The following is a 17,457-nucleotide window of genomic DNA, read 5'->3' as shown; positions in this document are numbered from 1 at the left end:
TGGATTTGGATGCGAATTTGAAATCACTAGGCAAAATGGTAGAGTAGTATTTACTTTACAATCCTGGCAACAAAGTCAGGATTTCTATGCTTCTAGAAATAAAATTTCAATCCCATAAGAAAAGCAGGCTGCTAAAACTATGGGCATTTTCCATTCAATTTCCACTTTCTTAGCTGTGAGAAAACTATCATTCCTATTTTGTCATGAAGTCCTTACTCAAACGGCCACAAACAAGGTGTCTTGGACTATCAAGGATCTTTAAATACTATTTAAGAAATTCTAAGATACTCCCCCAAAAAATTTTTTCACATTTAATTAGTTAGAGAAATGATCTATTTCTAATATTAGAAAAATAACTTCTCAAGGCCACATCCCTAAATCCCTAAGGAGTTTTAATAGCCACACTCTGGGGATTCAATTCATCAAGACAAATGGGAATATGTGTTATGCAGAGATTATACAGAAGTATATAATTACACACACATATATATACACATGTATATACATACATACACAAATACATATTATAAACATAGATATGAAACTCTCCTGCACAATCTCTGCGTTAACACATGTTCCCAATTGCTCTAATCCCCAGAATGTGACTACTATGACCCATCAGAAGCTTAAGGGATATAACTTTGAAAATTGAAGACTCCAAGATCATCCTCTGCTTCCGTGGCCAATCTCAGTCTTCCTGAGTTTTGTCTTGCCACTGAATATCAGTTACTCTGAAGAGAGAATGAGGTTGACTACTTTGTGTGAATTGTCCTCACTTAAAACCAATTTATAGGCAACTCAAGACATCCCCTTCTATTGTCATTGGTTCTTTTTGAAAATAAAGAGGAACAAGAAAAACACACACACACACACACACACACACACATACACACACACATATATTGTATACTAAGTACACGATTGCATACTAATATTAAGGCATCAAACAGGAGCCCAAGGCTACATGCCATTCACACTGCCAAGTACAGCCTGAATTTGAATAAAAAGTAATTGGAAAGCATTTAACAAAATAAATAAAAATGCAGAATATAATGTTAACATATAGTTTTCTAAACCTATTATGCATCAGCAAGAATCTTTATGTATATTCAGTAGTTCCATTTCTATTTGTATTTAACTCCATTTCATTAGTAGAAACTAGGTGCTCCTGAAATGAATGGGCAATTTTTCTTTATTTTTGTTGTTTAAGACCAAATAGTTCCCATAAAATTGCAGCCCCTAAGTTAAGACAGAAGCCAGTAGGCAAATACACAATGTCCAGTCTGCACATCACTTTTCAGACTGTAACTGATGTCCAAAGTGAGGCTTCGCTCTATTGAATACAGCCAAATGTCTTTTTTTAAGGTTGTTTTTGCTTGGTAGATTTCACCATTAGGTGATAGTGGCTGATCCAAATGGTTAGATTGTTTAAAGCTTCTCCCAAATATTATGTTCCAACTTTAGATCATGGTCAAAAAACTGAAATGCTATCCCAATCATAATCATCTAAATTATTTAAAATAAATGCAGATCCTTGCTAAAGAGCTAAAATAAAATGCAGGGACTTCTAAAGGAAAAGCAGCATGAAAAAAAAAGTCCTTGTGGGGCTTTTCATTCCAACAAAAATAGTTTATTTTGGAGCTAAACATCCCCCTGTTGTGTTGTGAATTCAAGTATTTCTGTGTATTTAGCTAAACAATGAAACTAATGAGAAGTGAAAGAGGAAAACAGAAATAAAGATCTTCCTTCTCTTCTCCACATCCTGTGCCTAGAACAGTATCCTGCACAGAGAAAAACTTTTTAAATGTTGGTGGAATGAAATCGAACTGGTGGCCCAGAGGTGGGAAGCAGGAGAAGGATGTGAAAACAAAACAATGTATAAAAATCATAGTCACAGTTTTATTCTACTCAAATCTATAACTTTGAGAAGAAGGACATAACAGCTTTCTTATTGAAAGAGCACTAGGCTGAAAATAGAAAATCTAGCCCTCCAAGTCTAGTTTTGCCATTTTTTGTTCTGTTGTTTCAAATTTTCATGATCACAATTAGGGTTTTGTTTTGTTTTGTTTTGTTAACAAAAATAAGTGTGTTTTACCATTTTCTTCTGCAGCTCATTTTATAAATAAGGGAATTGAGGCAAACAGGGTAAGGTTGATGAGGTTTAGATTTGGGGAACCCAAATGAAACTAGGGTTTCTGGTGGTCAAATGAGGTTAAGTGGCAGGTTCAGGGTTCAGGGAATCGAATGGAGGGGTTTGTCTCCCCTGCAACCTTTTGGGATTTGGTGCAAGCATAGGTTCTCTGTAAAGAAATTTATAGACCCGAAAACCTGGATTGATAAAAGAGGTTTATTAAGAGTATTGGGAAAGAAGGGAGGGGAAAAGTTGGAACAGGAGTGAGTGCAAGGGATAATGTTGTAAAAAAATTACCCAGGCATGGGTTCTGTCAATAAAAAGTTATAATTAAAAATATATATATATTGGAAGTAAGGTTAAAGTCTGGTTAAGGAAATAGATGAGGGTAAAGACAAGAGGGCATTGGAAAAAAGTATTCCAGTGGATAGAAGCTCTTTAGGGTGCCAAGCATGGCATAGCTGGAATGTTTGGAACCTCTACAAAGAGAGGATTTTAGTTTGGCTCTTTTATAATGGGGACTTTGGCTACAAGCTGAAGGGGGCTTGTGGGTGGAGTCCCAAGTTGGCTGGGTTTCAGCTAGGGCTAGAATTTGAATTGAATTCAATGGGTTTCAGAACTGAGTTGACCCCACCCAGATAACAAGGATAAAACTGTGCTTCGAGGTGGAGTCCCCTCACTGAGGCAGAGTTGAAGATTTTCTCCTTTAAGGATTTTCAGCGTTTTGGGGTCCCCTCTTCAAGGTAATTTACCTAGGTTCACACAGCTAGGAAATGTCTCAAGTTAGATTTAAATTTATGGCCATGAATCTTCCCGATTGCAAGCCCAGTGCACTATTCACTGTCCCATACGGCTTGGACCCAGAGAAAGTCTAGAATGGAACTAATATGTCTCATTGATATTGATATTGAAGACAATTATCCCCCACACATTACATCTCTCACATTCACCCTTTTCCCCAGGTGCTCTTCCCTCTGATGACAAATCCTCTCTGCTCTTCCAACAAGACATTCCATCCCCATACTCAGGACTTTCTCACTGGTTGTCCCCTATACTTGGAACGTTCTTACTCCTCATCTTGAAGTGGGAGGGAAACTGTTCCCTTTACTGAAGTTGTGTTCCCTTTAAGAAACTGTGTTCCTTTTTGATCTGTGATCCCTTTGGGAGTCTCAGCCCCACCTGGGGAAGGCATATCCCCCCAGATAAGTTATCTTTCTGGGATGCCAGATCCTATGATTCAATTAGAAATCCTGGTCAAAAGGCACCCTTTAAAGTGTTGTTAATTCCAATAGGAGATCTGGGCTGAAAATTAGATAAGCATCTAAGCCTTTGAACGTTGGCTCCTGAAGCCCCCAGACTCCTTAAAAAGGGCAATATCTGGACTCATTCTTCACAGAAGGCCCAAGCAATTTGCTAGGACCCTTCTGCCAGCTGAGAAAGCATTCTCAGCACCAAATTCCATTTTCCTAATAGGTCTTTGCCACTATAGAAGCCAGTCTCTTTGCAAACTGGTTTCTATCCAACAATAAACTTTCATTTTGCAACTAATAATTCAGGAAGAAGTGAATTCTTTCACTTTAAACCTGCAGCCAATTAAGGGGATTTTTAACAACTCTCTTATTGGGACTAACCTCATCATTACCAAGAATTGAGGGGATTCAAACCTCATCATTTTTGGTTCCCTGACTAGGAATCGAGGGGAGCCTAACCTCACCAATCTCTGCCTCCTGGCCTTCTTCAGATCTCAGCTAAAATTCTATCTTCTACAAGAAGCCTTTCTCAGTCCCCCTGAATGTTCATGTCTTCCCTCTGGTGGTTATTTCCAACTTATTAGTTTGTCTGCATGCAGTTTTTTGCAGTTGCCTCCTCATACTGATATATCATATCTTCAAAGAAGTGTCTTTTTCCTTTCTTTGTATCTCCAGTGCTTAGCATAGAGCTTACCATACAATAGGTATTTAATAAATGTTTATTGCCTAATAATAGATGGACTTACAATCAAGAATAACTGACAAGTCACCTCACTTCTTAGGGGCTCTATTACCTCTCCTATAAAATGGGGGCCGGGGGAGAGAGAAAGAGCAAGGCATCTGTGAGACTGAAGTAGGATTCCTTAAACAGATTGATTTCTAAAGTCCCTTCCAGTTCTAAAATCCGATAGTTTATACTGTGGAAGAAAGATAATATATGAAATGGAAGGGTGAGTGTGCTGGGGAAAGGTCTGATGCTGATTAGATACGGTAGCAAAACATGCACTAGAATGCCACTGCACTCTGCTCACAAGTACTTCTCTTTGTTCCTTGGGCTCCAAGTAGTCTAGTGAGTATACTCTTGAAATGTTTCAGAAATTATAACACGGAAATTTCTCGTGTTTAACACACACTTACTCTCTCTCTCTCTCTCTCTCTCTCTCTCTCTCTCTCTCACTCTCTCTCTCTCTCTCTTTCTCTCTCTCTCTCTCTGTCTCTTATCACTCTGTCTCTTATCACTCCGTCTCTCTTTGTCTGTCTGTCTGTCTCTGTGTGTCTTTCTCTTTCTGTGTGTGTGTGTGTGTGTGTCTGTCTGTCTGTCTCTCTGTCTCTCTCTCTCTCATCACTCTATATCTCTGTCTCTGTCTCTGTCTCTCCACTCATCCTCTCTCTTTTCTTTCCTCAGTTAAGTATCACTCACTTTTGCTCCCTTATATTGGTAATATTAAATGAATTAGTGATAATGACCATGTATTTTGTTAACAGTATTAAACAGCATACAAAACCACAAATAAACATCCAACCAATGTATATAAAGTCGCAATAGGACTTGCAGCTGGGACTGATTCTTTCTTTCCTCCCTACCTCCTCTGGATATCTGAAGGGATGTTGCAGAATAAGATTGAGATTTAAACCTGGGGAGGAAATTTTCCAAGCTCTGGGGGAAAAGGGAGCAATGGACAGACTTCATTCATTTCACCAACTTTGGGTCTGCTGCTTGGGCTTGATCTACACTCAACCTCTGATTAGCCCCAAGCCACTTCCATAGGGCATTCTGCATATAAGTCATGCCTTTCCTGGCTTCCATGTATGTTCTATAAAGTGGTCTCCTCTCACACCCTACAAACTTTGTTTTTGCTTATAGAGAAGCAGGATAAGCATTCCAAGTTCCCTGTTGGATTTGGCAGGAGAAACATGGAGACCATTGAAGCTTACAGCCCTCCTCCTTCATTTCAGTCTTGCCACCCATGTGGTTCCTAATGGAGAAGTTTTCTTCAAGGCCTCTGGAACCACAAAAACCTGAGTTCTCCTTTATATTTGCACATCTCAAATCAGCCATCATAATGGGGTGGTAGGGGAGAGGATAGATAGTAATTTCTAGCCAGGGTTTTATAGACCATGTAAAGTTATAGCACTGGATTTTCCCCCATAAAAGTTTGGTTTTGCTATTGTTTCCTACTCAAAAATCTGCAATGGCTTGCTATTGCCTCCAAAATAAAATACAAGTTCTTAGGCACCAATTAATTTATCTTTCTGAATTTATACCACATTATCTCCTTTCACATACTCTATATTCCTGTCCACTGTCTCCATTAACTATTCTCCACACTCAGCTTTCTTTATCTCATCACTATGTATTCCCATAAATCATTCCCCAAGTTAGAATGAATTCTTCCTCATCACTGCCTTTCAGAATCTTCCTCCAGGATCCAATTCAATTGGTACATCCAATCCTTTTGCATGTACCCCTTCCTGTTCCCTCTGGCTAAAAATGTTCTCTCCATCTTCATATGTCAATACCTTAGTTAGATCTCACTTTTTTCCTCTCATCATTCTCCATTTTGCATTTTATATCCTGGACCCAACCATGTAACAAGAGTATTATGAAAGCGGGTCAAACCAGGGAGAGCCAACTATTAAGTGTGAACTTTAAGACCTTAAAAATCAGCAAAAGTTACACATCAGGACTTGATTTATGTTTTTGTTAATTGTTAATTGTTAAATCATTTACATTCCTCCCCCAAAAAAGCCAGTTGTTAAGCACCTACCAGCTCACCCTTTGCATGTACATAGCTATACACACATAATCAAAATACATACATTATTTTCACCCAGTAGAATTAAAATGCCTTGAGAGACTCATTTCTTCCTTTATTATCCCAGACTTAGTTCTTAGAACATAAGAGGCATTTAATAAATATTTACTGAATGAAATTGAATAATGGTATCACTGAATGGTCAGAAGTGAATCAAAATCTCTAATATAGCATTTACTTTGATGGGATGGATAATGCTTTAAGGAATATTCCTTCTAGAAAACATTATGCTAGTCTCTATCATTTTGATACCAGAAATGATTTACTCTTGATCACACAGCAAATCAATGGTAGATCTAAGATTAGAGACCAGGTTTTTGATTCCCAGTCCAGCACTTTTACAACTTACCAATAAATCCTCCTGGAAAATTTCTAAATTTCTAAGAACTACAGAAGTTCAAAGAATGCCCTAATCTAACATTAGAGTGAAGTAGAGTAATTTCCCAAATCTAACTAGTACCTGAATGCAGAATCAATGAATCTCAGAGCTCTAGGGACCTGGGAGATCTCTTTATCTAACAGCCTAATTTTCCAGATAATTATTCCAATAAAGTAGAAAATGAATGTATTACACTGAGAAGCTTAACATAGAACCTTATATATGAGGTGTTTTTAAAAAAAAAGTTTGTTGAATTAATTTGACATAATAGGACACAAAAGTGAAGTGATTTTTGAATTCCTTATTTCTTTAAATAAATGTGTTACTTTATTCTCAGCCCCTTAAAAAGTAAGAATATGGATTTCTCCAACAATGAAATTATTCTTGAAAGGGCACTAAGGGCACAGGAAAAGATCCTCAACTCTGAAACAAACAGGAAAAATTTAACCTTGAGCCCGGGGATAACAGATGCTAAAAACTTGAGACCACGGCTAACATCTTAGACAAAAATAAGTTAGGGAACACAAGGATATACACTGAATCAGCGTTTCTCATCATTCACTTGATTTTCTATTCCTGGAAAGCTAAGCTTATGAAAACAAAGTCTTTTCAGTTTTTGTATCCCAGATGTTGCAGTCCACCATATTCAAGACACTATGCTAAGCACTAGAGACAGAGAAAACTGAAACAGACCCTGTCCTCAAGAACCTTGAAGTAATAATAGTAGACATAATACTTCAAAGTTTACAGAATACTTTTTAGATATTATCTCATTTTATCTTTATCAACAATCCATGTTAGGTTTCACAAAGCTAGATGGTTTAGTAAATAGAGCACCAGGTTTCAAGTCAAGAAGACCTAGATCCAAATCTGACCTCAAACACTTAAGTAGCTGCCTTCTGGATGCCTCAGTTTCATCATCTGTAAAATGGGATAATAACAACATCTTTTCCCAGGGTTGTTGTGAGGAACAAATAAGATAATATTTGTAACATGGCTAGCATGACATATCGTAGGTGCTTAATAAATGTTCTCAGAGAAGCTCAGAAATTAAATGACTAATCCATTGTCATATAGCTAGAAAGAATTGAGACACAAGACTCAAAACAAGTCTCTCCTGATTCCATTCTTTCTGCTGTCTCCAAGTGACTAGAAAGCAATTCAAGCCATCATTAATTGGGGGGAGGGAAGAAATGCAAAATCAATGTGACAATGGCACATTTCAGTTCCCAAAGACAGGTTGCTCAGGGAACAGACAACCTAGGTCGATGGACAACTTTGTTCTTGAAGATGACCAATGGCATCAGGAGGAGTAAGTCTTGACTTGCAAGTGAATTGTATTTAAGTGAGAGAGCTATGTAAAGTCATTCTCCAGAGTCATCAGTGGCAAGACATAGGTCAAAAGGACTGGTAATGGTCCAGGATGCAGTGTAAGATCTGGGCCTTTTTAAGATAAAGTCTTTCCCAGATCTCAGTTTTTCTGAGACAATACCCATTTAGTATTGATAGGCTAGATAAGAATGGAAGCAAACGGGCCAAATTTGCCTTCACAAAAGAATCATCCTGGTAGAACATGGTCAGTGGCTAAAACACCAGCCCTGAAATCAGAAGGACCTGAATTTGGAGGCAGCTAGGTAGTGCAGTGGATAGAGCACTGGCTCTGGAATCAGGATGACCTAAGTTCAAATGCAGCCTTAGGTACACACTAGTTCTATGACACTGGACAAGTCACTTAACTCAGATTGCCTCAATTTAAAAAAAAAAAAAACACGAAATATAAAAAAATTAAAATATGAAATATAAGAAGGACCTGAGTTCTAATCTAGCCTCAAACACTTACTAGCTGTGTGATTCTAGACAAATAATACAACCCTGTTTGCCTCGTTTCCTCATCTATAAAATAAGCTGGAGAAGGAAACGGTAAACCACTTCAATAGGTTTGCCAAGAAAACCCCAAATGGGGTCATGAAGAGTCAGACTTGACTTAAATGACGCAACAACAACATCCCAAGATTAAGGATTTATATTCCTAAAATCATAATCCTCAAACCCTTACTAATGTGTTTACCTTCAATGGTCAGAGGACAAAATTCATTGAAAGCAAAGTTATTTACCAAGAAAACACAAAAAGTAGCAACAAAGTATTATTCCCTATAAGCCCTGGAATAAACTCTCTAATACATACACATAGGATCAGTGGAAAAAGTAGACATATATTGGTAATACATATGAAAAACACATGCAGAAGATACACATATATCCAAGACAAGCAGATAGGGAAGCACCTCATGCTTTGGATGCAATAGGACCAGTGATGTCTTCTGATGATGTCATTCCACTTACCTTAATGACATGTCTCATGGTCTCTACTAGATGGGGCCCCTACTGGACACTGTTTGACTGTCTTCTATACCATCCATCTCCAACCTTTGGCTCAGCGAAAATCCTTGGCTATAGTGTTGACATACCTTTTTTTGCCAGCTCATTTAGAAAAGCCTTAAAACCAATAGAAGCCTTCCCTGTATTATCCCCTCAGAGTCTGAACTCTGAACTTGCCCATCTCCCAAGCTGGATGTCCAGGTCCAGGTGACAAATTCTTTACTGCAAAGATCAGGATGATCTCAGCTACTTTTATTTTTACATTTCTTTCAGTCTGTGACTTGATTCTCTCAGTTAAATACCTTATCCTAATTTATGGTGCTTATTGAAACCCTAATTTTCACTCTGAAGGCTAGGCTATGAGCCAGGTAATGATTATTTATCAAATAATTACCCAACATCTCTGGAGGGCTGGAGCTTCACCAATGTTTATGTCTAAGTTTCTATGATATGTCCATATAGCTGGAAAATACAAGATGCAGAGGCAAGCCAAGGCCGGGGGCAAGGTCATTGTGGGTACTCCCTAGCTTCCTTTCTCCCTCCCCAAGAGGGATGAGGTGGGCTCTCATGAATGATGCTTAGCAGATGTCTCAACCTGTGAATGAGTCAAGGGCTCACACCAACCCAATCAGTGGACATGGGTTCTGGAAAGGCTCCAAAGTACATACTTATAGTTCCCATGATCCTAAACTAAATTAAAACATCAGTGCAGCTGGTCAAAATATGAACTAGTCAACATGTTAGCTAAAATGATGGGAGTAATCCAGCTTTTCAAAACTTGGACAACACGTTGATGCCCTCTGCTGATCATTGGAAGCTTTGCACTGGAATCTTTGAGTAAGAGTTTAGCATTTAACAATTTAGAATTGAAAAGGAGCTCAGGGGCCATTATAGATGAGGAAATTGTAGCCTAAGAAAGTTAAGTGACCATTTCAAAAACAAAACAAAACAAAAAAAAAGCACCCAAAGCTGGCATTATATTAAGTGTAGCAGTCACTAGCATTTAGGATATAAGGGATACTAATTAAGACACTGGGAACTAACCAATTTGAGAGGGAATAATTTAACTAATTAAAACCCATTAATTAATTAAGACCCATAAGAACCTGGAATGTAGAGTTGGCAAACTTTGATTTTAAGGAAGTGGTTTTTTTTAATTCCCTTTAACAATGAAAACAAAGTCTGCCCTGCTCCCCAGGCTAAAAAATATGGAAGGTCTTTGATTCTTCCCAGTCTAGTATATGTTCATTTATCCCCAAGGGCCATTCATTCTGTCTCGGGGAGAATCTGGTAATTCTCCCTCCCTATATCAATAACCCATACTAAAAGGTCTGCCTCTTGTGCAAATCATAAATGGACAGAAGTCTTTTCTAAAATAATTTCTTGCAATGCCACATTTTGAATATATTACCTGGCTCTGCCGGCAGTGTTTAGAAAACATTCTATTTCAGGAGTGGGACCAGTAAGGACAGCACTTACTAGGAATTCTCCTAAGCTGATGTTTAGAAAGATCTTGGCCCCAGCTTCCCATTAAGCTGTATCCTCAGTTGGCTCTCTAAATAGTACAGGAGAAGCCACTGAGAATAGTGTTACTGAACTAAGGCTAACACTTTCCTATTTTTCAGTCTGCAAAGTCTCTGGCCCCCTCTGCTGGTGCATGGAAGCATTATTTGAAAACAAACTTTAGTTTAGGTTGGAGAGTTTTGTGTGTAAATCTACCTTAGGTTAAGGTCCCATTAGAGAATTAACAATTCCATAGGTTGAGGGTCCTGTTTAAATCCTGTGTTGGGCGACCCTAAACAATTGTCTGAAAACTCCTTTTTGCCTTCATTTCAGTAATTAGTAGCTGATAATCAATAAAAGTATTCTCGTTTTACAAGCTAACATAAAAATCAGCCTCCATTTTCACACCCCAGTTTTCTAAGCCGATACAAATTTTATTCTGAACTCAATAGATGGTTACCTCTAGTGAAGACTAAGGAAGTACAGATAGGACTATAATTAGCATGAATGGCAAACATGCCTTTTCTTTTTAGAAATATTTGCCTGTGCCCATCTTGGGCACATTTTCTTTTGGAAATTTTCCTTCATTGTATTCACTAGGCATTCAAGAATAAGTAAGGTTCAACTACTCTGAGGACATCATTAGAACAATAAAGTTCACCTCAGTGGCTGGGACTAACACAGAAGTGACTTGCTTTTATTAACATTAAGGGGTTTTCCCATTTGTAGAAATAGGAATTCGTTGAGGTAGGACTCACTGATCTTTGGCTTTCAGCACATTAGAGGGACAACACAACAGGACCATCAGTGGATACCAAGTAAAATTAAATAAATATCACAAAATTTGGTTCACAATTTTGCAGCTGAGAAAAAGTTATTTTTCTTCTCAGATCAGTTCCTTATTCATTGAAAGGTCTTTCAACGAATTCCTTTTGAATCTCAGGAGTAGGTACTCCTACCCAGAGGTGAAGAACACCAAAACCAGTTTTTATTTGTGGGCTTTTAATTTGATTCAATTGCTGCTAAAATTTTGCAGATATATTTTGTGTTATTTCCTTCCCGTTTCTAAAATATGTCACAATTTTTTTTAACCTAAAACTCCTCATTTGTAAAATAGAAAGATCATACAGCAGGATCCCTATAAACAGTCAAGGAATATCCTCTATGAAAAAAAGTGATTATTTCTCTGTTGTAAAATTGTTGCATTAGGACCAAGATTTTTCCCCTTTTCTTCTTCTTTATCCACAAATCAATCAGTGTGGGAAATTTCTCTTCAAGATTTACCTAGATCAAGATCTAATCAAACAGTAAAAGAAATTCTAAATTTAGGCTAATGAGTGCATTCCTGCTCATTGTGATTGCTCAAACAGGTCTAGGAAGTATTGATTATTGTTTTTGTCAGATAGATAATATGAAAATTGGTAAATCCCTTTGACCAATATTTGGGTGACCCAAGTTACATACCTCAAGACACTTATTGTAAAATCACCTACCCTCTCATGGTCATTAATTGTCAATCTATCAGAGTTGATTGCCACCCTCAAGAACACTTACTCTTCAAAGGACATATAAACCACAAGTCTTTGGTCAAACTATAAGGTCTTTAGTCAAAGAAAAATTGCCAAACTTTCATTAAAATTCTGGCATAAATAATAAAACTATTAAATTCCCCCAAAATTATGTTTCTCAAACCTTTTTAAATGCCTTACCTCAAAATGTATAAATAACTTTTATAAAGATTTTGTATAGATAAGAAAATTGGCAGATCACTTAGTGGTTTATTAATATCATATCAGTTATCTTTTGGGGAGGATATCTGAGATTTTCAGTACAGGGTAGTCTGAAATTTTTTTCCACATCTCTGATAATAATAGTGTTAATAAAGTACTTATATGTACTTATACACAAAGTACATTATGTAAAACACCAGCTTAGACAAATTAAAAGCTGGAATTAAGGTTCCAATCTCAACAATCTCAAATATGCATGATTCTATTCTGATGGCAGAAAGTGAAGAAAAATTAAGAAGTCTCTTGATGCGGGTGAAAGAGTAGCATATAAAAACTGATTTGAAGCCCAACATCTAAAGAACAAAGATCACAGAAAATGGTCCCATCACTTCCTGGAAAAGAGGAAAAGAAATGGAACAGTGTCAAACATTACCTTCTTGGGCTCAAAAATCCCTACAGACCACGACTACAACTATGGAAATAAAAGATACTTGCTCCTTGGAAGAAAAGCCATAGCAAATCTAAACACCATATTAAAATGCAGAGACAAAGGTCCATAAAGGTCAAGCCATGCTTTTTAGTTACCTTCTATACCTCTGAAAACTGGACTATATGGAAAGCGGAGTGCCACAGAATTACAGCATCAAATTGTGATACTGGAGAAGAATTTTGAGAATCCTTTGGACAGCAAGATCAAGTCAGTCAATTAAAGAAAGTAATTCAGACTATTCATTAAAAGGTCAAAATATTGAAGCTGTAGTTTAAATACTTTGGCCATATAATGAAAACATGGGATTCAGGGGGAAAGACTCTGATATTGAGAAAGACTAAAAGCAAAAGGAGAAGAGGGGGATAAAATAGATAGTGTCACAGAAACAACAAAAATGGCAATGGCCAGAGCACTGGTTCTGAAGTCAGGAGGACCTGAGTTCAAATTCATACTCAAACACTTAACACTTACCATGGGCAAATCACTTAGCCCCAATTATCTTAAAAGAAAAATAAAATTTTAAATTAAAAAATGAGATAAAAGAGGATAGAAGAACCTGGCATGCTATGGTCCATGGGGTTACAAAGAATTAGACATGATTGAATAATTAAACAACAACAATAATAACTTACATTAATATAGCATCTACTATATTTCAGGCACTATGCTAAGTACTTTATAAATATTCTATTTGAACCCCACACACCTGGAATGTAGATGCTATTATTATTTGCATTTTATAGTTGAAGAAACTAAGCCAAACAGAAGTGGCTCAGGTTCACTGAATTAGTAGATGTTAGAGGTCACATATGAACCCAGTCTTGCTGACTCCAGACCTAGAATTTTACCCACTATGCCAGCTAAATACCTCTTCCATTAGTCTTTTAAAGCCATCACAATTGCATTGCCTCTAGAACGGTTTTCTTCTCTATATACTTGAGGCAATCTAACTGCCTTTCCTTTCTTTGTTCCCTTTGTATCATTTTTATTTTCTTTGGAAGCATTGAGGGATTGTGATGTAGGGGTCTAAAGAGTGGTTGTTTCACTATTCTTGGTGGAGAAATAATATTGTTATAGCTTTTTACAAATCTTTTCCATTTTTGTTCCATTTGTAATCCTTCCATTTTCATCTTTGAATATCCTTGGGATGGCTGTGCTTTTTTAGATATCCTGTCAGACTTTGTGTATTTTTCCTTTCCACATTTTATTTTATTTATTTAGTAATTTATTTTTCTCCAGTTACATGTAAAACAATTTTTAACATTTTTTAAAAATTGAGTTCCAAATTCTCTTCCTTTCTTCCTCCCCATTACCCTTCATAGAGAAGACACGTTTGAACTCTTGCAAAACATTTCCATAAAAATCATATTGTGAAAGAAAACATAGACTCTTCCCCCCCCAAAAAAAAAAACTCAAGAAAAATAAATCAAGAAGTAGGTAAAATAAAAAAGTAAAGGAAAGTTTTAAAAAGGTATGCTTCAATATGTATTTAGGCACAATCAGTTCTTTCTCTGAGTGTAGATAGCATTTTTCATTTTAAGTCCTTCAGAGTTGTCTTGGATCATTGTATTGCTGAGAATAACAATTATCTTACATTATTGCTGTTACTTTGTACACAAAACATTTTAATTTGCATGAGCTTCTGGAAGTCTTTCTAGGTTTTTCTGAGAGCATACCATTCATCATTTCTTATAGCACAATAAATAGTATTCCATCATAACAGATACCACAACTTGTTCAGCCATTCTCCAATTTCCTCAATTTCCAGTTCTTTGCTCTAAAAAAGAGCTGCTATAAATATTTTTATAGTGTAGTTCCTATTCCTTTTTTTAAAATATCTTTTGGGATATATGCCTAGAATGGTATTGTTAGGTCAAAGAGTATGCATGGTTTTATAGCCCTTTGGGCATAGTTACAAATTGCTTTCCAGAATGGTTGAATCCACTCACAATCACTAACAATACATTAATGTCTCATTTCCCCCATATTCCCTCCAACATTTGTCATTTTCTTTTTCTGGACTATTAGCCAATCTAATAGGTATGAGGTAGTATCTCAGAATTGTTTTAATTTTCATTTCTCTAATTAATAAGTTAAGAGTATTTACTTCATCTGAACACTGTTTATATGTTTTGATCATTTTTATTTGGGAAATGGTTATTTTTTATTAATTTGACTCAGTTCCCTATATGTTTGAGAAATGAGACCTTTATCAGAGAAACTTGTTTTAAAATTCTTCTCACAATTACTATTGTTAACTGTATTCTTCCCATTTATTCTATTCTCTCTCTCCTTTCAACTTGTCTCTTCTTGAAAGTGTTTTGATTCTGACTATTCCCTCCCTCAATAAGCTCTCCCTTTTATCAACTTTTCCCTTCTCATATCCCCTTCACCTCCTACTTTCCTATGAGAAAAGACAGCTCTATACCCAATTGAGTATATATATTATTCCCTTTTTGAATTAATTATCATGAGAGTGAACTTCACTCACTTCTACTCCCCTCTCTTTCCCTTCAACTGTAAAGTTTTTTCTTGCCTCTTTTATGATAGACCTACACCATTAAATAATACATACACCATTATTTCCCTTTCCCTTTCTCCCAGTAAATTTTTCTCTCACCCTTTAATTTTATTTTTTAGCTGTTATCCTTTTATATTCAATTCACACCTATGTCCTCTGTTTGTATATACTCCTAATTGCCCTAATAATGAGAAAGTTCTCATGAGTTACAAGTATCATCTTATATGATACTTGTATATTCATAGGAATGTAAACAGATTAAGCTTATTAAATCCCTTATGATTTTGTTTTTCTGATTACCTTTTTATGTTTCTCTTGAATTTTATATTTGAAATTCAAATTTCTATTCAGCTCTGATCTTTTCATCAACATTATTTGAAAGTTCTCTGTCACTGAATGTCCACCTTTTCCCCCGAAGGACTATACTGTTTTGCTAGGTAGATGATTCTTGGTTGTAACCTATCTTCTTTGCTCTCTAGAATATCATATTTCAAACCCTCTCATCCTTTAATGTAGAAGCTGCTAAATCTTGTGTTAAATTTAATCATGGCTCTACCATACTTGAATCATTCCTTTCTGGATGCTTGTAATATTTTTTCCTTGATCTGAGATTTCTGGAACATGGCATATATAATATTTCTGGAAGTTTTCATTTTGGGATCCCTTTCAGGAAGTGATTGGTAGATTCTTTCAATTTCTATTTTAACCGCTGCTTCTAGAATATCAGGATGGTTTTCCTTGACAATTTCTTGAAAGATGATGTCTAGGCAGTTTTTTTAATCATGGCTTTCAGGTAATCCAATAATTTTTAAATTATTTCTTCTGAACCTATTTTCCAGTTTGTTTGTTTTTTTTTCAATGAGATATTTCACATTCTTTTCTTTTTTTTTTCATTCTTTTGGTTTTGTTTTATTGTTTAGAACTCAAAAGTTTTAAAAAATAAATGTTGAAATATAAATTAGAAAAATAAAATACTGGGGACAGCTATGTGGTGCAGTGGATAGAGCACCAGCCCTGAAGTCAGGAGGACCTGAGTTCAAATGTAATCTCAGACACTTAACACTTCCTAACTGCCTGACCCCGGGCAAGTCACTTAACCCCAATTGCCTCAGCAAAAAAAGAAAAAAGAAAAAAAGAAAGATAAAACATCTCTCAACAAGACTAATGGCTTCTTAGAGAAAAGAATAAAAACCATGGAGGAAAGTAACTGAAATAATGATATTTGAAGATAAATTTTCTCCCTATTGTCAGAAAAGGATAATAAAAATATATTATTCAAAAACAGTTCCATGAAGAAAGGGGAAGTTTATCCTAATCAGGATAAAAAATAGGAGGAGATAATAAATGACTAAAAGAAAAGGAATAAATGGGGGAAAACAGAAATATAACAACTATGACCTTCAAGATGAATGGAGTAAATATCCAGCAGAGTTAAAAAGTACCAGAGATTGAATAACAACCAAAAACAAAAACAAAACAAAACAAAATTTTAAAAATCTTAGCAATTTTCTATAGAGAAGAAACAAGTATAAAAACCAAAAACAATAAAAATGAGAGCTTGAGGGAAATATGCTGCATCAAGTGAGTTAAAAAATGCACAAATTGCAATCACAATTTCAAAAAAAAACAGGAAAATTACTATACTTAAAGGTACCATAGACAAAAGCAATAAATATTAAAATTATGAACCCAATGATATGGCATCTAAATTCAAAAAGTAACAGTCAATTGAAATACAAAAAAAAAAAAAACCCAAAGAATAATTCATGGGAAATATTAATTTCTGTCAGAGCTAGATAGAAGCAAACAAAAAGGAAATTAAAAAACTAAATATACTATTGAAGTTAATATTTTAAAAAGTTATAGTGTTTTCTGATTGGGATCACTAAAGAATACATATTTCCCAAAATCACATGGTGTTTAAAAAAAAAAGAAGACTATGAGTTAGAGGAATTATAAATAAATATAAAAAGTTATATTTAACACATTCTTTACAGAAATTTACATAAAATAGTAAAATAATAATTAATGAAAAGAATAGAAGAAAAAGTAATAGAAACCTAGTGAACACATAATAATGACATCATGAATATCATTGAGATCAAAAAGCAAATCACAGAAACAATAAAGAAAAGTGTGAGAAAGAAGGGTAATTATAAAAACCACATACCAAAATTTCAGGGATATAGCCAAGGCAGTCCTCAGAAGAAAAAAATTATACTTCTGTAAAAAACATACACAAAACATATGCAAAAATA

The sequence above is a fragment of the Antechinus flavipes genome, chromosome 1, assembly GCF_016432865.1.
Source record: "Antechinus flavipes isolate AdamAnt ecotype Samford, QLD, Australia chromosome 1, AdamAnt_v2, whole genome shotgun sequence".
NCBI classification, from domain to species: domain Eukaryota; kingdom Metazoa; phylum Chordata; class Mammalia; order Dasyuromorphia; family Dasyuridae; genus Antechinus; species Antechinus flavipes.
The sequence above is the reverse complement of the archived record's forward strand: the minus strand, read 5'-3'. Positions refer to the sequence as shown.